At 38.5% G+C, this 23,136-nt stretch overlaps 1 protein-coding gene across 9 annotated transcripts in view; it reads left to right on the top strand.

The window, feature by feature from the left end:
- The window catches only part of ZFHX3 (zinc finger homeobox 3), a 1,367,978-nt gene that overhangs the window by 133,325 nt on the left and 1,211,517 nt on the right, over positions 1–23,136 (top strand). The window lies entirely within an intron of this gene.

Raw genomic sequence — 23,136 nt, forward strand, 5'->3', positions numbered from 1 at the left:
TTGGCCCAGATCAGCACCCAGCTCCTCCCGTGCTGTGGGCCCCTGGTCACCCCCAGAGGAGGACTGACATTGGGGACATGTCTGTGGAGCTGACCTGCTCTCCAGAAGTGCAGAGATCAATAAGCTTCTTGTACATGTGGCCCTGTGACTGACAGGGTTTTGGTGCTCTGGCCTGCTGTTGTCAGGCCTGAGCCTCTGAGGTGGGAGAGCCGAGTTCAGGACATTGGACCACCAGAGACCTCCTGGCCCCACATAATATCAATCAACAAGAGCTCTCCCAGAGATCTCTGTCTCAACGTTAAGACCCAGTTGCACCCAATGGCCAGCAAGCTCCAGGGCTGGATGCACCATGCCAAACAACTAGGAAGACAGGAACACAGCCCCACCCATTAGCAGAGAGGCTGCCTAAACTCATACTAAGTTCACAGACACCCCAAAACACACCACCGGATGCGGCCCTGCCCACCAGAAACACAAGATCCAGCCCCACCGACCAGAATACAGGCACTAGTCCCCTCCACCAGGAAGCCTACACAAGCCACTGAACCTACCTCACCCGCTGGAGGCAGACACCAAAAACAATGGGACCTATGAACCTGCAGTCTGCGAAAAAGAGACCCCAAACACAGTAAGTTAAACAAAATGAGAAGACAGAGACGTATGCAGCAGATGAAAAAGCAAGGTAAAAACCCACCAGACCAAACAAATGAAGAGGAAATAGGCAGTCGACCTGAAAAAGAATTCAGAGTAATGATAGTAAAGATGATAGAATATCTTGGAAATAGAATGGAGAAAATACAAGAAATAGGTAACAAGGACCTTGAAGAACTAAAGAGCAAACAAATGATGAACAACACAATAAATGAAATTAAAAATTCTCTGGAAGGAATCAATAGAGGAATAACGGAGGCAGAAGAACAGATAAGTGACCTGGAAGATAAAATGGTGGAAATAACTGCCAGGGAGCAGACTAAAGAAAAAAGAATGAAAAGAATTGAGGATAGTCTCAGAGACCTCTGGGACAACATTAAACGCACCAACATTTGAATTATAGGGGTCCCAGAAGAAGAATAGAAAAAGAAATGGTCTGAGGAAATATTTGAAGATTATAGTTGAAAACTTCCCTAACATGGGAATGGAAATAGTCAATCAAGTCCAGAAAGTGCAGAGAGAGCCCCATATGGGGTAAATTGAAGGAGAAACATGCCAAGACACATATTAATCAAACTATGAAAAATTAATTACAAAGAAAAAATATTAAAAGCAGCAAGGGAAAAGCAACAAAAAACACACAATGGGGCTTCCCTGGTGGTGCAGTGGTTGAGAGTCTGACTGCCGATGCGGGGGACACCAGTTTGTGTCCCGGTCCAGGAGGATCCCAAATGCCACGGAGCGGCTGGGCCCGTGAGCCATGGCCACTGAGCCTGCATGTCCAGAGCCTGTGCTCCGCAACGGGAGAGGCCACAACAGTGAGAGACCCGCGTACCGCAAAAACACACACACGCGCACACACACACACACACACACACACACACACACACACACACACACACAGGAATCCCGATAATGTTAACAGCTGATGTTTCAGCAGAAAATCCTCAAGCCAGAAGGGAGTGGTAGGACATATTTAAAGTGACGAAAGGAAGAACCTACAACCAAGATTACTCTACCCAGCAAGGATCTCATTCAGATTTGATGGAGAAATGAAAACCTTTACAGACAAGCAAAAGTTAAGAGAATTCAGCACCACCAAACCAGCTTTACAACAAATGCTAAAGGAACTTCTCTAGGCAGGAAACACAAGAGAAGGAAAAGACCTACAAAAACAAACACAAAACAATTAAGAAAATGGTAATAGGAACATACATATTGATAACTACCTTAAATGTAAATGGATTAAATGCTCCAACCAAAAGACATAGACTGACTGAATGGATACAAAAACAAGACCCATATATATGCTATCTACAGAAGACCCACTTCAGAACTAGGGAGACCAACAGACTGAAAGTGAGGGGATGGAAAAAGATATTCCATGCAAATGGAAATCAACACAAAGCTGGAGTAGCAATTCTCATATCAGACAAAATAGACTTTAAAATAAAGACTATTACAAGAAAGAAGGATACTACATAATAGCAATCTTGAGAAAGAAAAATAGAGCTGGAGGAATCAGCTCCCTCACTTAAGACTATACTACAAAGCTACAGTAATCAAGACAGTATGGTACTGGCACAAAAACAGAAATATAGATCAATGGAATGGGATAGAAAGTCCAGAGATAAACCCATGCACATATGGTCACCTTATGTTTGATAAAAGAGGCAAGAGCATACAATGGAGAAAAGACAGCTTCTTCAATAAGTGGTGCTGGGAAAGCTGGACAGGTACATGAAAAAATATGAAATTAGAACACTTCCTAACACCATACTCAAAAAAACCCTCAAAATAGATTAAAGACATAAGGACAGACACTGTAAAACTCTTAGAGGAAAACATAGGCAGAACACTCTGTGACATAAATCACAGCAAGATCCTTTTTGACCCACCTCCTAGAGTAATGGAAATAAAAACAAAATAAACAAATGGGACCTAATGAAACTTAAAAGCTTTTGCACAGCATACGAAACCATAAAGAAGAAGAGTAAACCCTCAGAATGAGCGAAACGAAGCTACTGACAAAGGATTTTGTCCTTTGTTAGCTACTTTGCAAACGAAGCTACTGACAAAGGATTTAACTCCAAAGTATACAAACAGCTCATGCAGCTCAATATCAAAAATACAAAAAACCCAATTAAAAAATGGGCAGAACACCTAAATTGACATTTCTCCGAAGAAGATATACAAACTGCCAACAAACCCATGAAAGGATGCTCAACATCACTAATCATTAGAGAAATGCAAATCAAAACTACAATATGGTATCACCTCAGACCAGTCAGAATGGCCATCATCAAAAAATCTACAAACAATAAATGCTGGAGAGGGTGTGGAGAAAAGGGAACTCTCTTGGTGAGAATGTAAATTGATACAGCCACTATGGAGAACAGTATGGAGGTTCTTTAAAAAACTAAAAATAGAACTACCATATGACCCAGCAATCTCATTACTGTGCATATACCCTGAGAAAACCTTAATTCAAAGAGAGACATGTAGCACAGTGTTCATTGCAACACTATTTACAGTAATCAGGACATGGAATCAACTTGTGTCCATCGACAGATGAATGGATAAAGAAGATGTGGCACATATATACAATGGAATATTACCCAGCCATAAAAAGAAACGAAATTGAGTTATTTGTAGTGAGGTGGATGGACCTGGAGTCTGTCGTACAGAGTGAAGTAAGTCAGAAAGTGAAAAACAAATACCGTATGCTAACACATATATATGGAATGTAAAAAATGAAAAGAAAAGGTTCTGATGAACCTAAGGTCAGGACAGGAATAAAGATGCACACGTAGAGAATGGAATTGAGGACACGGGGAGGGAGAAGGGTAAGCTGGGACGAAGTGAGAGAGTAGTATTTACATATATACTCTACCAAATGTAAAATAGCTAGTGGGAAGCAGCTGCATAGCACAGAGATATCAGCTTGGTGCTTTGTGACCACCTAGAGGGATGGGATAGGGAGGGTGGGAGGGAGACGCAAGAAGGAGGGGATATGGGGATATATGTATACATGTGGCTGATTCAGTTTGTTGTACAGCAGAAACTAACACAACATTGTAAAGCAATTATACTCCAATAAAGATGTTAAAAAAAAGAATAAATAGAAAACTGAAACAATAAGAAAACCATTAAAGAAATTTAATTCATAGAAAATAAATATTCCCACAAAGAAAACTCTATTTCCAGCAAAATCTACAAACATTCGAGGAATAGTAAGTCCAACATATTCTATTCCAGAGCATAGAAGAAAACATCAGCATATCTTTGAGACCAAAACTTGACATAGATAATCCAAGAAATAATCATAGACCAAGTATTATAATGAAAATACATGCTAAAATCTTGTACAAAATATTAGCAAATCAAAACCTGTGATGTATATAAAGGGCAAAGAATCATGACCAAGTGGTGTTTGTCCCAGGAATACTAGGTTGGTTTAACTTTAGACTATTAATATTATTTATTACATTAGTAGCTTAGAAGAGAAAAATCAAACGATCACCTCAATAGATATATACAAACCATTTGAAATTCACTGTACAGTTAGGAAATACTCTTTGCAAAGTGAGACCAGTAGGGAAATTCCTTAAATTGATCTAGGGTTTCTAAAAATAAAAATAAAAATAAAAAATAAAGTAACTTGCATACTTACTGGTGAAACTTTGAAGCTTTGTATATGAGATTAGCAAAAGACAAGGATGTCCCTGTAGCTACTTTTATTCAGTAGTTTATAGAAAGTTTTGATGAGCACCATGAAGAAGAATAAGAAGTAAAAAGTATTAGAACTGGGTGGAAGGAAAGAAAACTGTCACTGTTTACAGATGATATGATTGCATAGAAAATACAAAGAAATCTGCAGATAGTTTATTAGAATTAATAAGTGAGTTTAGAAAAGTAGTTGAATATTAAAATTTACAAAATTAATTGCATTTCTACATGAAAGTAACAAACATTCAGAAAAGGAATAAACATGATTCTTATAATAGTACAAAGATGTGAAGCACTGAGGAATAAATATAACAAAAAAGATGCAGGAGCTTTATGGAAGAATCATAAAATTTTATTGACGGATATTAAAGAGGACCTAATCAAATGGAGAAAGAAGCCAGGCTTATGGATCAGAGGATTCAATATTGTAAGCATGTTGATTCTCCTTTAATTGATTTAGATTCAATGCAATTCTGTTTAGGATCCACACAAGATTTATTTTTCTTTTGTGAAATTTGATAAGGTAATGCATGGGACCAAGAATAACCACAGTATTCTTAAAGACAAAGAACAAAGTTCAGGAAATTGGCTTGCAAGATCAAGATGTATAAAGCTATAGTATTTGAGATACTTTGGTGGTGTTATAGGGACAGAGCTATAGGAGAGCATAAAGGAGCTCAGATAGAGATCCACACATATAATGATGTTAGATACATGACAGGTAAGATAAACTTAAAGGAGGGAAGGACGGAGTCGATGGTCAGTAGTGATGATACATCTGGCTTTGTAAATGGAAAAAGAATGTACCCCTATCTCACATTATACACAGAAATCACTATCAGATTTAGCACTTAATGAGTCTTTAAGTTATAGTGTTTTAAACAAGAAAGCTTTTAGAAACTAACATAGGAGATTATTTTCATGACCTGATGTTGGGAGGGATTTCGTAAACGTGACAGAAAAACTTTAAGCATAAAGGAAAAGATGGATGAGTTTGTATATTAAAAATGAGAATTTATCAAAAATTGACAACATTAAAATTGAGAATTCTTCAAAAGCTAGCACGAAGGGAGCAAAATAACAGTAAACAAAAAGTTCTGTAAAGATGTAGAAGATATTTGTAACACAGAATCTAACATAGGACTAGTATGCAGGGAATACAGAGAGCCCTCTGTGGCTGGAGCTGAGACTTCATGAGCTGTTTCCCAGACTTCTCACCAGGAGGCTTCTGGCTAGTTTCTGCAATGAAGGCCTGGTGGGAGGCTCAGGAGGATGAGATGAAGTATTTCCTTCCCATTTTTTTGTTCCTGTCACTATGGCTTTGGCCACAGCATACAGTTGACACCAACTTCCAGCTTTTAGCACATCCAGCCATTTCTGCCCTTCAACTATGTGAGAGTGTCCCTGTACTGACCCCTGTTCTTTAGAGAGCCCCACCCTGAGCTGCTTCTGACTGCATTCTTGCCTATGGAGCAAGGAGTCTGCAGGGCCAAAGGGGTGTCACTACATGGAGTCTGTTGCCTACCTGCTCCTGACATTCCCTGTGCAAAACAGAGTCCCTTCTTCCAAGGGTGGGCCATGCTTCCAGCGGGTACATTTTGGGTTAGGGGTGGCTATTTGTACATAATTGTGTGCATATGCAGGTGACTGGAACTTGTATGTGTGGGCTTGTGAGATCACATGTATGTCCTTGAGGCCCCTTATAGAACAGGATGGTGCTGGATGAGAGGGGCTGGCTCATGGGCCAGGGCTCTGAGTCTAGAGTATGGGCAGGTACTGCCACATTGTAACCAGAAGTTTTGAGATGTTGAGAACTTTAAAACGGTGCTTCTCAAACTGGTGAAAATCCAGGTTTTCTTTCTTAATTTTAAACTTCATATTTATCACAAACCAATACTTTTGTTAGCTACAATAAATATAAATTGTAAGAAAAATCAAATTAAAAAAGTATAAAACCAACATAACATTACTGTCAAGCTGCTATAAAAATTTCTAAACACTCTCAGTTTCTATACTTACTCGGCATGGACCAATAACAAATAATTTGCAAACTTGCATTGCAGGCCATACTTGGAGTACCACTCACCTAAATTCACTCCTGGCCTTCTAGGACATTGCAAAGCTACATCTGTTAAAATGTGATGATAGCACATAATTTTACTGTTTAAATGTAGACATGTATGTGGGCCTGCATCTGTACTCTCAACCCCAATCCTGTAAGTAGGAGGGGTGAGCCTGCTTTCAGCATTGACCTTCCTTCACCCCATGGAGGTACCAGTGGGTATGCACCACGCCTCTCCGTGACAGATGTAATGCCAAATCCTCACTCACCTTTGGGGTGTTTGTATACTAACTGGGTCAAAGTACGGACCGATCACCCCAGAGGACCAGAGTCTCATCTCTCTTGTCTCCTCTTCCTTAGGGGCATAAGCTGCTTCCTGATGTTATTAATATCTTGGTTACCTCAGGATTTCCCCCTCCGTCCTTTATTGTTCCTTCAGCCTTCCAACACCTGTGTGGCCATCCCCTGAATTAAATCCCCTCCTTTTAAAATATCTTGTGTGGTTTTGGTTTTCCTGACTGCACCTTGACTTATACAACTTAGCAATCAACAACAAAAAGACAAGCTAATAGAAATCTGGGCAAAAGTCTGAAATAGGCACTTCATAATGAAGCAAAGACCAATAAATGTAGGGAGAAATGCTTAATCTCATTAATAATCAGAGAAATACAAAGCAAGAGCACAATGAGATTACATACATACTCACTGGGTTGGCAAATATGAACAACCTGACAAGTCTTGAGGTGGGGTCTGGGGTAAAGTGAGCTCTACATATTGGTGGGTCCAGACTGGCACAACCATTTTGGCAGACAGGCACTCCTAGGGGGTTTGAGATTTGCATACTCAATAGTCCTATAAATCCCTTCTCAGGTATCCACCCTTGAGAAGCTCCTGCATTATATGCACCAGGATTCACATATATAAAGGTGCATAATAGCATTGCTTATAAGAGCCAAGCAAAAGAACAAAATTGGAAATAACCCAAATGTCCACCACCAACAGATTGGAGAACTGAGTTTTATATGTACAATGGAAATGTGAAAAGAACTCTAGCTCTGTACCATCAATGTGAATGGTCTCAGAAGCATAATGTTCTTTCATTCATTTAACAAAATTTATTGAGTCCCTACTATGTGCCAGGCACTGTTCTACATGCTGGACAGACCTGATGGAGCTTATATTCTAGTGGGGAGAGCACACAGAACAAACAAAAAACATTAAATAAATGCAATGTCAAAGTGATGAGTGTTGTGGAAAATAAAAGGAAAGCATGGAAAAGGAATGAGGAATTTCTGGGAGTGGGGTAGATTGCGTGTATGTTTGCAATTTAAATAGGGAGGTCAGATGGACTTCCCTGAGAATGTGATATTAGAGAAGACTTGAAGGTGGTAAGGTATGGGCCACAGGGGGTGGGGTTGGACGAACCCCTCCGGCTGAGGAAACAGCCAATGCATAGGCACAGGTAGGGGCATTCCTGGAGCGGAGGTGGAGGGGAGTGAAATTAGATCAGAGCGTAACTGTGTACACAGATTGTGGAGAGCCTGATTGGCATTATTGCTTTTACTGAGTTGAGCGACCACTGTAGGATTCTGAGCAGAGTCAGTGCCCCACCTTGACTTGTACTTTAATAGGATTGCTTTGGCTGCCACATTGGAAATAGACTTGGAGAATAGACCATATTGAGCAAAAGAAACTCATCACTGAAGGAATGCATATGGAGTGTCTTTATTTATTAAAGACCCAAAGTAGCCACACTGAGCTATATCCTGTTTGGGTATACATGCTCAGGTAGTAAAACTATAAATAAAGTGAAGAGCAAAACAAGCATTAGGGTACAGGTTACCTCTGGGAGAGAGCTGATGATGTGATGGGGGAGGGGCTCTAAGTGGCCATGTTCTCTTTCTTTATCTGGGTGGGATTTTTAGTGGTAGTCACTTTACTAACACTTTAACTTCTAAACATATGTTTTAGACATGTATTTCATACAAGTAACAATAAAAAGAGAAAACAGAAAAAGAACCTTTCTCTTAGTTATAGGCTAAACTGTTTTACCCTTCAATGATACAATGGGTTGGTGTTTTTCTGGATTAAGACAACAATTTAAGTTGTGCTTGAATACTTTCTGGGAAATAAAAAGAATGTCAATGCATTATTTGGGTGTGAGTTGTCCCTGACATGTAGATATCAACTTTTGGCTATAAAAATAACACAATAAAATGGAGAATTGGATGTCAGCCAATATGTTTATAGACTAGACACCTCCAATTTAGATAAACATGCTCATCAGTCAGGAGTATTTTTTGAGCTGCTACATGTGCAAGGAAATTTGGGAGTACAAAGGAATATTTAATCTAGTTAGCAAGATGAGATCAATATAACAATTACCCAAGACATTGTATTATTACTTGGTAAATAGTGTGGTACCAGATAAAAAGTGCTGACAGTATCATCTGAGAATCCCAAACACAGAGCACATATACAGTCCATGTCTTTATTTTAGAATGAAAAACCTGAGTACAGAACTTTATTGTCAGTTTTTATTATCACATTAACACGATTATGCAAAATAATTTGCTATTGTGTGTCTATATGAATACCAGTTATCTTTGATGTTTAATAATTTCACACACACTTCAGCCAACATGCTCAGTTTTCTTTTCATGATTCTTCATCTGCCTAGAATATTCCCATCTTCCTCTTTACTTATTAGATGGGTGCAAATAGTCCTAGGAAAACGGACCGTTCTTGCTGCATTTGTGTTTCATGTATTCTTTAGTGTGAATGAGGTTATTAAATATTTTAGCTTAAAACACCCCCTGCTGGGCTGTATACAGTATAAGTAATCAAGAGATAATGAATACTATAACTTCAGGAATTTTAAATTTCTTCTGGTTATTTCAATAAGATCTTGAAAACAAAATAAACTGGTAATTGGGAATTACCTTAATTGAGCAAATTAAAAGAAGTATTTAAAGTCACTTCTGGGGAAGATTTTATGTTTAGTAGTGTTTTTATGTTTGCTATGTTTGAAGATATTGATGAAATATAGTAACATAGCTTAATATCTTTGTTACGAATTATGTTATATATTATGAAGTTAATATATCTGTTGATTCACACACACATATCATCAAGTGTTGATAGTTTTTCTTTCCATAGCTCCAAAGGAAACTTATTTTGACGTTTTGTAGCCAAATGGACTCTCACTTTAGGTGTCCACAGCTGATAACCAATTTTGTTCTTGGATCTTACGTTGAGTGCTTGACATAAATACATGTTGAGAAACAAAACAGTTGTCTTTGTGCTGTGCCTTTATGTATGGCTGGAGTCTAAAATAAATGTTATATTTCAAGTAAACTGTTGAAAAGTCTGACTTTACTATAATGGTGATTCAGTTCTTTTTTATATATGGATTTGCCTTAAAGTATTTTATCCTTGGAAACATTTGCATATACTTTCAGGGGTTTAGTAGTCCCATTTGCTTTTCTTTGCTAAATTCTATCCTTTACCCTTTCCTAAATCTGGTCACTCATCCTCCCAAGCTGTGTTAATATTGAGAATTATGCAGGAGGAAAGGTGGATATGAGCGAAGCATGGCCTCAGAGGTATGTGTTTATCTTTTGCTTTATTTGACATTGTTTTGGCCTTAAGCAAACAGAGGACATTTGCTTTTGTGATTCACTTGCTTATATAAAGGAAAAAGAACCACCTGCCTTTTTTTTTTTTAAAGAAAGACATCTTTAATAATTCTGTTTTAGGATTTCTTCAAGGTATGACATATACCCTAGATTAAAGGCATTCGTATAGTCAGCATGAATCTAGCCTCAGTTCATATTAATGCCTGTAAGAGTCGATTCTGTGCCAACACCGTTTCTAGGGATGGAATTAACAGCAAGGTGCAACAGCTCACAGATGTCAGAATAATAACTCACTATCTGAATGTCAAGAGTTGGTGGGAACCATATATGCTTGGGGATTTTAAATGTCCCAAAGGGTTTGTAGAAACTTGGGTCAGTCTAAATTTGACTTTGTTCCCCTATCCCCAGGTTGTTTTCATTGGGAAATTTGAGCTACAAGTTCTATTCTGTGTTTAAGTGGTTATTCCTTGCAGTATAGCGAATCGGAAGTAGGTATGTGGGAATATAGTTGAAGAAGACTGCAGCCTGCCCCGAGGTAAAGATGTTTAGATAGACTGAAATAGAGTGAGAATGGAGGGTTCTCTGGCACCCTTCCAAAGGCTCCCCTTCTAGTTTTAAACTCTCTGAGGTATTTGGAAGGAAAGCAGTATTAAAATTTACATATTAAATAAACACTTCCCATTCTGTAATGATTCCTGAATTTTTGATTTATATTAATCAGGCCTGGTTAATATTTTTTCCCATCCATAGACTGAGAGTTCCTTAATGATCTCCTTGAGGTCAAGGATAGTGTCAGTCTTACTGTGTGTCCTTAGGGTGCTCAGTAATATTTGCAGAATGGAAAACCAAATGACAGTGCCCATTTGGCTTAAGGTAACACTTGCTTTTCCATTTTAATGTAACTGCTATTGAAATAATTATCCCCTTCTTCCTCCATTATTTCCAAAAAAGCATTCATTGAGTGATTGTGTTAGATTTTCACAAATAATACCCATCCTGTTGGCCACATTGTATTAATAATCTCAACTGGGAAGAGTTTCACATTTGAAGAGGTGGGATTCTATGCAAGACATTTGCCTGTTTCTTCTTAAACCCATTCCCTGCCCTTCTCTTGCTCTTCTGTTTATTATTGGGCCAGCACCTGCAGTCTGTTTCTTAGGTTCCGTTGCTAACTGGTTTCCAGTTAAGTTTGGCCAACAGCAAGAGAATGGTGGGCAGGAGGAAGGGAGAAGCCAGGGCATGTCTTCCTGGGCACTTCTTGCTGTCTCCTTCTGCTTCAGGTTGAGTGCCTGACAGTGGCTGTGCCTCTTCTTTGGTTCCAGCTCCCACCTCATAGTCCCTTCTGCAGTGGCCTCAGTTTCTTCTGGGGGCTCTGGTAAAGCACCTCAGCCCTTTGCCCCTCTTGCTCAGAGGTTGATAGTGGCTCCTTTCTCTCTTCACTTCCCTTGTTTCCTTTCTTCCTTCTTTCCTTTTTTTTTCATTCTTCTGATTGAAATATAATTCAGATACCATAGAATTCACCCTTTCAAAGTGTACAGTTCTTTGGTTTTTATTATTATTTACTCATTTGTTATTTATTTTATTATTCACAGACTTGTACAAATATCACCAATATCTAATTGTAGAACATTTCTAAAACATTTTCATCGTCCCAGAAAGAACACTTGTACCCATTAGCAGTCACTTCAGTTCTCTTCTCCTCACAGCCCCTGGCAAACACGAATTTACTTTTTGTCTCTGTGGGTTTGCTGCTTCTGCATATTTCATGTACATGGAATCATACAACATATGGCCTTTTGTGACTGGCTTCTTTCAATTAGCATAATGTCTTCAAGGTTCATCCACGTTGCAGTATATATCAGTACTTCAGTTTTGTGGCTGGATGATATTCCCATTGTATGGATATACCACATTTCACTTATCCATTCATCAGCTGATGAACATTTGGTTGTTTGCATTTTTGGGGCTTTTATGAATAACGCGGCTATGAAGTTTCATTTGTAAGTTTTTGTGTGAACTTATGTTTTCAATTCTCAGATTGAAATTTTCAGTTCTCTTAAGCAAAAAGAGATAGACCTAGGAGTAGAATGACTGGATCATAAGGTAACTGTACATTGAACATCTTGAGGAACTAGATAGTAGCTTCTTTCTGTTGCACATCTCTGCATTATTGTCCTCTTTGGCCATTTGGCTTTTCCAGCCCCTTTATGACTAGCTTCCTGTATAAAATATTCTCTATTAAAATAGAGAACTCTGGCATAAACTCTCTTTCCTGGACTGAACCCTGACTGAGATGGTTTCATGAAAGTCAAGGCTATTTCCTTTCCCAAGTTTCTTCTCTTTTGCATAACTGAGAAACCACTGTTATGCCAATAAGAAGAAACCACAAAGTTGTCAGCATTGTCAGGGAACAGGGTGTCTGGTTAGTTAGATTTTGCAACTTTATCTGGTAATTTGCTGCCATCTCTAACCTGGTGACTGTTCTTTTGAACCTACCTTGTTTCCCCAACAGTCACCAACTTTGAGTATAAGTAGTTCATTTGGAGAGAGATTCCAGGACCCTCCAAGAAAGAGAGTAGGGAAGTGAGAGGGGAGGGAAGAAGCCCATAAAAGATGCCTTGATGAGCAGGTGACTGTTGAGGGCAGCTGGGGCTCAGTCCTGCTGAGGACCTTGGGGAAACTATACAGTGCGTGTCTCAGAATTGTCTCACCTGAGGGGTATGGAAACTGAGGTATCTCTCCACTGTATTTTATTTGTCATGGCTTGACGGCTGCTCCCTAGGGAATTAATTCCCTGAGCACTTCAGGCATAGTCCTGTGGCCAGAGAAAGCCTGAAGGTAGGGTCCCAGATGCTTGCAGGAAGAGCTGGTGTAGTGTGTTTGGACATATACTCATGAATGTTGACAGGGGTTGGGGGGATCTGTAAACTCCTCTAGGGTAGAGACCTTGCATTTGTATCTTTAAATTTTACTTGTGAATAATAAGAATTAGTTGATATTATGCATGTGTGAAGGCAACTGCCCAGGGAAGGAAACTTCCTGAATTATATATTGGAACTGTCACCTTATGTTTATACATTGGAACTCTTCTTTCAGATATTGGTTGATCTCGAAAGTATGTTTTTAGAAAGAACCACAAATTCTCGATGTGCAACCAGACTGTCAGTTACACTGTCAACACACCTTGAAAGAAGCCTCATAGAAATACAAAGTTAAAATTTCCTTGATGCTTTTAGCTGTAGAGAATACAATCCATAAGGGAAAATAGAATCTTCCACCCAAGGTTTTCATAGACACAAAGCAGAAGTCTGTGAGTCATGGACTTTGTGACTTCAGAAGTCCATGAGAAATGACAGTATTAAAAAAAGATTGATTAAAAATCAAGAAGCTTTGAGGAGTTTCTTAAAACAATGGACCAATAGAGAGAACCTGTTTAGATCAAGTTTAAAAAGGCAGTGATAAAAATGTAAATTAGTAATTGCCTCTGGATCTCTTAACCAGCTGAATAAATTTAGATGTAATCAATTCTCCTCCCTCAGATTAAAGCTGTGTTTTCATTAGGTTGAAAGCAAAGTGATAGGAAAGTGGAGAGTTTTTAAAATTATTGAGAAATTACATGTAAATGGGTTAAAGCCACTGGCATTTGGGAAGCTTCTTTCCTATTCTTGAATCTAGCCTAGGGCAGGACTGTGCCACATCTAAACCATTTTAAAGAGTTTGCAGTTTCCCCTGGTCATCCAAACGGGTCATAGTGATCACTGTTACATAAGTTAATTACAGAAACTTCACTATCCATGCCTTGATCCCTGCAGTCTGGAGCAGGAAATGCCGTTTAATCATATCTGGCATGGTTTGTCTCCCTATTTGGGAACCCACAGCAATTTATACTTTGCATGTAGCATCCTCCACTTTCTGTTTCATGCCTTCAACTCCTTTCTCCATAATCCCCCTTGTTTTCTTAAGGGCAATGTAAGCTTCAGCAAACCTTATCACCTGTTGGAATCTAAGATTCCCCAGCTGTAGAGTACAGATAATAATGGTAGCTACTTCAGAGTTGTAAGAATTAAATGAGAAAATACATGATAGCTTCATGCAGTGGCTTCACGTAGTAGTGCTGAGTAATTGGTAGCAGTTATGATTACACCTAGGCCCCACTCATGTGCCTGTTTTCTTCTTGAGTGACCCCCCCATTATCTGCTGCTTAAGCCTTCCACCCATCCTCTTTTACATCCTTGGGATCTTTTTCCAGAAATTTATTTCTCTTTCTCTCTTGCTTTTAGTCCTCCTCCCTTCCCCCATCCTATTTTTCTGGTTCTTCCCTTTATGTCCTGACCCTAAATTCAAAATAAAACTAACAAACAACCCCGTTCCCACCAAGTCTGCTCCAACTTAAGTTACTGTTCTATTTTTTCCCTTTTTTTCTGCTAAATTTCTTGGAACAGTTGCCTGTGCCTGCCACATTCACTTTGCTTCCTGGTTACTCTGCACCCCCTGTGCCCTGGCTTTGACATTTTCTCCCAAATGTGACTCTTCTCAAGGTCATGAATAAGCCCCTGCTGGCGACATCCTGAGGCTTCTTTGAGTTCTTTATCCTCCTTCACTTCTTAGCCCTATTTCACACTGTGCTCACACCCCCCCTTGAAAATGTCTGTGCTTTTGGCCTCTGTGGCCTTGCTCTCCAGGTCCCCTTCCTTTCTGACCACTCCCCTTCATTTGTCTGGGTCCTCCCCTATTTCTTAAAGGCTGGTGTTTGCAAGTTTTCTGTCCCTGGGACTCTTCTTGCTCTTCCTGAAATTGCTGTCTTAGTGCATCCATGTCCAAGGCTTTGGTTGTCATTGTCTCATGGTAAGGGCTTGTTCTGAGCTCCATCTACTTACTAGTCATTTCTAACAGGCTGGGTACTGCCTCCCAAACTGAACCAATTACCTTCTGACACACACCTCTTCCTTTCTTCCTTCTTATGCTTAATGGTATCAGCATCCACCCAACTGCTCAAACTGGAAACCTACCTCACTTGGACTCTTCAGCCACTTGCACCAGGGTCCATTTCACCATTTTACTTTTTGGCTTTCAGATCCACTGCTTCCTCTTTGCTCCCCCTGCCATTTCTCTAGTTTAAGACTTTGTGGTCTCCCAGATGAATTGTTACGATAGCAATTTAGGTCATCTCTAGACCTGAAGACTCCCATTCCCCTTCACATTTCTTAAAGGTGGATTGTATCAGGCCACTTCCCTACTTAAAAACCTTTGATAGATCTTCATTGAATACAGTAGTGTTTCCCTCTTTGTGCCTTGCATGGTGGTTGAAGAGAATTAAGCGTTACTGGAATGGACCTGGCTGGGAGGCAGAGTTGCCCAGAGCTGAGTTAGGGGTGGAGGCATGGAGGATAAGAAGAGATTGGGAAGGGAGGAGGAGAGCCTTTTATCAGGTTCATTGGTGATGGTCCCAACTTAGACACATTTACTTCTTCCATGCTCAGGCCCCCACATTTCTCCTCTGCTCCCCCTACCAACTTCCACTGGCCACTCATCCTGTGATGGGTTTCCCTGCAGCCCAGTTGCATGGATTTCCCAGGCAGAAACACCGTGGCCTTGTGCCTCAGGCTGGTGCTGGAATCTAAGGACCAAGTGTCCTAGGAAAGGTGAGAAAGGGCTGTAGCCCCAATTCCAGTTCATGTCCCCATGAGGTCACAGGGTACCGGTGCTGGAAGCTGACCCACCTGGGTTGGAGCCATGACTCTTCTTCCCCTACGGACAGTGTAAGTTTCAGCAAATCTCATTGCTTCTCTGAACTTCAGTCTCCTCAGCTATAGAGTGCTATAATATAGTGTAATATACTATAATAATAGTAGCTATTTTGAAGAAGTTGTGATAGTTAAATGAGGAAAAGCATATTGATAGCTTCATGCAGTGCCTGTACATAGCAGTGGTGAATAAATGGTAGCAGTTATGATTACACCCAGGGCCTTTTAGGCCCATTCATCTGCTCAACAATACTGAAAGTTTTGTCTGAAAGACCTGGTAATGAAACCTCCTAAAGAACCCACGTGAAGAAATTGTCAACAATATTTGGGACATTATGAGAATATACTCGAAAGATTTGCTAGAAGATCCTTGTAAGAATTTTCTCAAATTGTGAGGCAGGGGTGAATGTTATGGAGAATCTTTTTTCCATTATTCCGTTATTATCGAATAACATAAAACATTTTGAAGTAGAACAGGTTCTAGTGCTTTGGTCAGATGGCTTCTGGTGACAAGAGATTGTTGAGCAGAAGTGATGATTATCATTTTGGTTAGGAACGGATTCTCAGTTCTCAATTATATCAGTCAAGGGGGTTAAATTTATTTGGCTCTCTTCAGTTAATGTGTATAATAAATCAGGATTTTAGGCCTGTGAGGGGAGAATTGTCCTACTGATGTGGAACCTCATCTTTTTAAACCCAGTGAAGATGAGCCAAATTTCTTTCATTATAAGTAGTCACCAACAGTTCCATTCTCATCACTGAGGAACCTATTTACAGGTAGACATTTTTCACATCAATCAGATTTATTATTTGTATATTTGATTGTTGAGATACTTTCATTAAAATTTAGTAAATATTTTATAGATACCTTATAGTTCATGGCAAGAAAGATTTTCATTTATAATAATGATAGGATGCTTCCTTTTAAAATAAATTATACAAGGGAAAAAAGAGAACTGAGCTAATAACATTTTTAAATACAATGAAGTAAAATAGAAGAGTGGGTGGCTTACAGATAGTACAAAAACGTAAGCCTTACAGCATCCACGCTCCTCAGCATGGCCTCGGTACTGGGTTCAGCGGTGTTTCCCAAACTAACTTTCATGTCCATCTGGAACATCAGAATGTCACCTTATTTGGAAATAGTCTTTGCAGATGTAATTAGTTAGGGTGTGATCATATTGAATTAGGGAGACCCTAAATCCAATTACTGGTATCCTTATAAGAAGGCCATTTGTAGACACACGGGAGGAAGGGTCCATGACAATAGAGGCGGAAATTAGAGTGATGCAGCTACAAGCCAAGGAACCCCAAGTATTGCAGCAACCACCAGAAGCTAGGAGAGAGGCATAAAACAGATTTTCCCTTAGAGCCTTCTGAAGGAATCAACCCTGTTGACAACTTGATTTTTGACTTCTGTCCTCTAGAATTGTGAGAATAGAGTTCTGTTATTTTGAGGCACCTAGTTTGTGGTAACTTGTTAGAGCAACTTATATGAAACTAATACATCCTCCCTTCCCGCATCTGCTTATTATACTCATTCATCATATTTCCTGAAGATGCATGGTGATTCTCAGGATTCTGGGACTTTTCCTCTGTCTGGAATGTGCCTTATCCTAGCCTTTTCCTGCTTCTCTCACACCATCTGTTTGTAGGCCCTGCTCAAATTTACTGCCTCAGAATCCTTTCCTCCTTGCCCTTCCACTTCATCTATGCCCAGTCCACCCTTTGTATCCCGTTGTTGTATTTTCTCTTCCCCAGATGTTGTACATAGTTTGTTCTGTGTCTGCATCCCTATTAACTCATATACTTCTTGGGAGTTGGGGCTGTTTTATCTTTATATTTCTGCTACTTGGGATGTGATGGGCACTTAATTGCTAACATTAAATATTCAATTAATGAGAGTTTCTCTTTTTTTTTGATGTTGTTTGTTTCTATCTCTTAAAACCCAAGCCTATTTATTTCATTCTTTTTGGAAGATGTGTATAAAAATGAATGCTACTTTGGATATAAAAACAGGCAATTTTGAGATCAAAAGTTAAGTCTTCCTGGCCTTGCTGTTAGTAACTGCTACTTAAAATTTGTTTAATTTAGAACTTAATTTTATGAAGTTAAATGGTGGAGTAAAAGGAATAAACCAATAAATAACTGTCTTGAAATTCTGGAGATGACTTCATTGAAGGCTCTTTAGAGTAAGGTCACTGACAGCAAATCAGAGAAATATTGAGGTGAGTTCACCGTATTAAAGACCTGAAAAGTTTTTATGCCCAGAATCATTCTTCATGCCGTTTCCTGCCATAAGATGTGGGAAATGGGTTACGTGGAAAATTTGTGGGAAGAGGTAGAAAACTTTTTATAATCCATAATCAGTTGAGGGTGATAATAAGACAGCTGTCATTTAAAGACTGAGAAAGGGTTTTACTCTAAGGAAAGGAATAGAATTACAAAGGGGAAGACCAAGCATTTCAAGGACTCCATCTATTTTATTATCTTGTGTTTTTAGAACTATCTTCTGGCATCACAGCATTGACCACTAGTTATGGTAATCAATTTAATATTCACGAGAGGGAGGGAAAACCCTGACTTCAACAGGTTCTTAAACCATAAATCAAATCCCAGTGAGGTGATGCATTTGAAAAGACTGATTGTGGTTGTGTTCTTAAGTATCAGTCCTATGCAGGGAAAGAAAAAAATTACCAAAGTGGCTTTGGTAGTAAATTTAGGTTTCCTGAAAGTGAGATATAGTTGCAAGATGGCTTTCTATGGGCTCTGTCAGAAAAAGTTTTTTTTTTTTTTTTTAACAAAACATTCTTTTAGCTGTAGATAAGAAAGGATCCACCCCTCTGCCAGAGGTGTTCTGGCTGTTTTCACTGGCTCGGTTCTTATTTGCAGTGCCTACCCACTGAGTCTAGGCTTGTCCTGCAGAGAGAATGTTTCAGGAATTGCAGTTCTCCCTTTTACTTTTGAGGATGATGCTCACTTCCAGTGTTGTCCAAAACTCCTAGTGCACACACCCCAATAAAAATCTGTTAAGGGAGGAACGACAATTTGATGAGCTGCTTCTGACAGTCTGAGGCCCCAGAGAAATACAGTTGATGGTTGGTGGGTTTAGACTCTTTTATTTATCCATTGCCCAAAACTTAAAAAAATTTTTTTTATATGATTCTGTGGGTTGAGTGAGTGGGCTTAGCTGGGTGTTTTTTCTTCCTCAGATGATGTCAACTCTGTCAGTTCTTTGCATTCAGTTGGCATCTTGGCTGGGCTAGAAGTTCCAAGGAAACGTCGCTCGAATGCCTTATGCTTTGCTGCTTCTCCACATGTCCTTTTCATGTGGCTAGCTAGGGTCTTCTTACAGCATGGTAGTCTCAGGTTAGTCAGACTTCTTATCAGCCGTCACCCAGAGCTTAGAGTCTAGGACTGAATCTAGAACAGTGTCACTTCTACCCAAGTTATAAGGCCAACCCAAATTCAGAAGGGAAGTAGACTCCACTTCTCAATGGGAAGAGTGACTTGCTTTTATAGGAAGGGAAAGAAGTGATAGCAGCCATTTTCGAAGACTAACACAGCCTCATTACTTAAATGAGCACTATTTAATTTTGTAATTTAGTTTTTCTCATACAAATTCAGCTCCCTTTATGTCAGCAATCTTACATTCATTTGCCAATTCCGGTCAGCATTTTCTGGCCCTTTAGGAAAGATGGTTCTAATTATTTTATTATTAAAAATTTTTTTTTTATTGGAGTCTAGTTGATAGTTCTCTTAGTTTCAGGTGTACCAAAGTGAATCAGTTATACATATACATATATATCAACTCTTTTTTAGATTCTTTTCCCATATAGGTCATTATGAAGTACTGTGTAGAGTTCCCTGTGCTATACAGTAGGTCCGTATTAGTTATCTATTTTATGTATAGTAGTGTGTATATGTCAATTCCAATCTTCCAATTTATCCCTCTCCCCTTCCCCCCTGGTAACCATAGATTGTTTTCTACATCTGTGACTCTATTTCTGTTTTGTAGATAAGTTCATTTGTACCATTTTTTTTTGATTACACACATAAGTGATATCATATGGTATTTGTCTTTCTCTGTCTGACTTACTTCACTCAGTATGACAATCTCTAGGTCCATCCATTGCTGCAAATGGAATTATTTTGTTCTTTTGTTCTTTTTTATGGCTGAGTAATATTCCATTGTATATATGTACCACATCTTTATCCATTCCTCTGTTGATGGAATTTAGGTTGCTTCCATGTCTTGACTATTGTAAGTAGTGCTTCTGTGAACATTGGGGTGCATGTATCTTTTTGAAATATGATTTTCTCCAGGTATATGCCCAGGAGTGGGGTTGCTGGATCATATGGTAGCTCTATGTTTAGTTTTTTAAGGAACCTCTATACTGTTCTGCATAGTGGCTGTACCAATTTACAAAATGGTACAAAAATGATCTTCTCATTTTTTTATTGGGTTGTTTTTTTTGATATTGAGCCACATGAGCTGTTTGTATATTTTGGAGATTAATCCCTTGTTGGTCGCATTGTTGGCAAATATTTTCTCCCATTCTGTGGGTTGTCTATTTGTTTTGTTTATGGTTTTCTTTGCTATGCAAAAGCTTTTAAGTTTAATTAGGTCCCATTTGTTTATTTTTGTTCTTATTTTCATTACTTTAGGAGGTGGATCAAAAAAGATTGCTGTGATTCATGTCAGAGAGTGTTCTGCCTATGGTTTCCTCTAAGAGTTTTACAGTATCTGGCCTTAGATTTAGGTCTTTAATTCATTTTGAGTTTATTTTTGTGTGTGGTGTTAGGGAGTGTTCTAATTTCATTATTTTACATGAGCTGTCCAGTTTTCCCAACCCCACTTATTAAAGAGACTGTCTTTTCTCCACTGTATATTCTTGCCTCCTTTGTCATAGATTAGTTGACTATAGGTGCATGGGTTTATCTCTGGACTTTCTATTCTGTTCCATTGGTCTACATCTCTGTTTTTGTGCCAGTACCATACTGTTTTGATTACTGTAGCTTTGTAGTATAGTCTGAAATTGGGGAGCCTGATTGCTGCAGCTCCATTTTTCTTAAGATTGCTTTGGCTATTCAGGGTCTTTTGTGTTTCCATACAAATTGTAAAATTTTTTGTTCTAATTCTGTGAAAAATGTCATTGGTAATTTGATAGGGATTGCATTGAATCTGTAGATTGCTTTGGGTAGTATAGTCATTTTGATAATAATGATTCTTCCAATCCAAGAACATAGTGTATCTCTCCATCTCTTTGTCTCATCTTTGATTTCTTTCATTACTATCTGATAGTTTTCTGAGGACAGGTCTTTTGCCTCCTCAGCTAGGTTTATTCCTAGGTATTTTATTCATCTTGATGTAATAGTAAATGGGATTGTTTTCCTTAATTTCTCTAATCTTTCGTTGTTAGTGTATAGGAATGCAAGAGATTTCTGTGTATTTTGTATCTTGCAACTTTACCAAATTCATTGATTAGCTCTAGTAATTTCCTGGTAGCATCTTTAGAATTTTCTATGTATAGTATCATGTCATCTGCAAACAGTGACAGTTTCACTTCTTTTTCAATTTGGATTCCTTTTATTTCTTTTTCTTCTCTGATTGCTGTGGCTAGGACTTGCAAAACTATGTTGAATAAAAGTGGTGAGATTGGACCTGATTTTTTTTAATAATTGGTATTGTTTAGTTAGGCCTTACTAAGTGCTCAGCCGTGACGTCTGTTCTTTATGTATATGAGCAAGTCCTTATTAACAACCCTGTGAGGAAGATATTATTCAATTTTATTGATTAAAAAAACTGAGATGTTGAGCAAGCAAGAGGCTTGACCAAATTCTCACAATTTATAAACTTGTAGAGCCAGGTTTGAAAACTGGAGGGTTCCAGCTTCAAAGCTGGTGCTTTTGCAATGAAACATGATAATTTTTTTAGGTCCATTTTGAAACTTCTATTTGAAACTTCTGTCAAAGCCAGCTGCACCAAACTTGTTGATTTCCCTGAATTCTGCTCACAGAATTTCCCTGAAATAGATATTTCTGTTCTCTGCATGCAGAGCAGGGCAAAGGTCTATGAAGTGTTTCCGTTAATGGAAACTTCCCACCTTTCTGATTTATGCCTTCTTTAAAAGCAAAAACATTTTCTGGGGCTTCTGCAGTTCTTCAAACCACCCCTAGAATCCTTCCCATGTTCACGTACTACCCACCTGAGCAGTATGGAAGACATTTCCACATCCCCAGGTCTTAACTATTTTCTTGTCCAATATTAGCATATCTTAATTATATTTTCATTGCTGAAGTCTTAGACTGTGGCTGTCCAGAATACAGAGAATTTTTCAGTAGGTTAAACAAATGTAAGTTTGGCTTTTACTGTTTTGAGTGTTAGATTCTTGTCATGTTCTCTTGTGAGCTTTATAGTCTTTTAAATTCTCTACTACATTCCTTTAGGCCATTAGTACTTTCTCAGCCTTTCTGTATTTCACTTTGATGTTAATATTTTATGTTTCTGATCATGTATTTACTGTTCACCATCATTAAAAATAGTTAAATTGCTCAGTTGCAGGCTTTGGATTTTTATTATAATTCTTTAATTCCCTGAAACCTGTTTCTGTGATAAAAATGACAAATATATGCAGAAACTGGTCAGATTTGGATGTTTAAATATTGTAATTCTCTTACAATAATTTAGTTATTTTTCAGAGAGTACCATGATGTAGAAGTAGAAAAGATCATAAAAAGGCCATTAAAAGTTTGACTTCCAACTGTTATAGCATGAGTAAAAGAGTTGGGCAGTAATGATGACAGCATGTTCTTGTTTCACTGCCTGGGTGAAGATTTTAATTCAAGATTGAAATTGGTACTGTATCTTAGACCTAAAATACTGGATGATGAAATTATTTTGTCTGATATTAATATAGCCACTTTAAATTTATGTTAGTACAGAATATCTTTTTCATTCTTTTACTTTTTACTTGTTTTTCTTAATTTGCAGCAGTGTAGAGTTTGGTGCTATCCCTTTTTTCTCCTAATCTAATTATCTCTGCTTTTTAGTTGTGTTTTAAAGACCATTTACATTTAATATGGTTATTGGTATAATTGTATTGAACTGACCATCTTGCTTTTGTTTTCTGTATGTCCCTTCTGTTCTATGTTCCCTTTATACTCCTTTTCTTTCTCAGTCTTTCAGATTAATATTTTTATGATTCCATATTGTCTTCTTTGTCTTATTAATTATAACTTATTTTACTGGTTGCTTTGGTGTTTATATTATACATCTTTGACATATCATAGTCAATCTTTGCTATTGTAC

The sequence above is a fragment of the Delphinus delphis genome, chromosome 20 (assembly GCF_949987515.2).
Source record: "Delphinus delphis chromosome 20, mDelDel1.2, whole genome shotgun sequence".
NCBI classification, from domain to species: domain Eukaryota; kingdom Metazoa; phylum Chordata; class Mammalia; order Artiodactyla; family Delphinidae; genus Delphinus; species Delphinus delphis.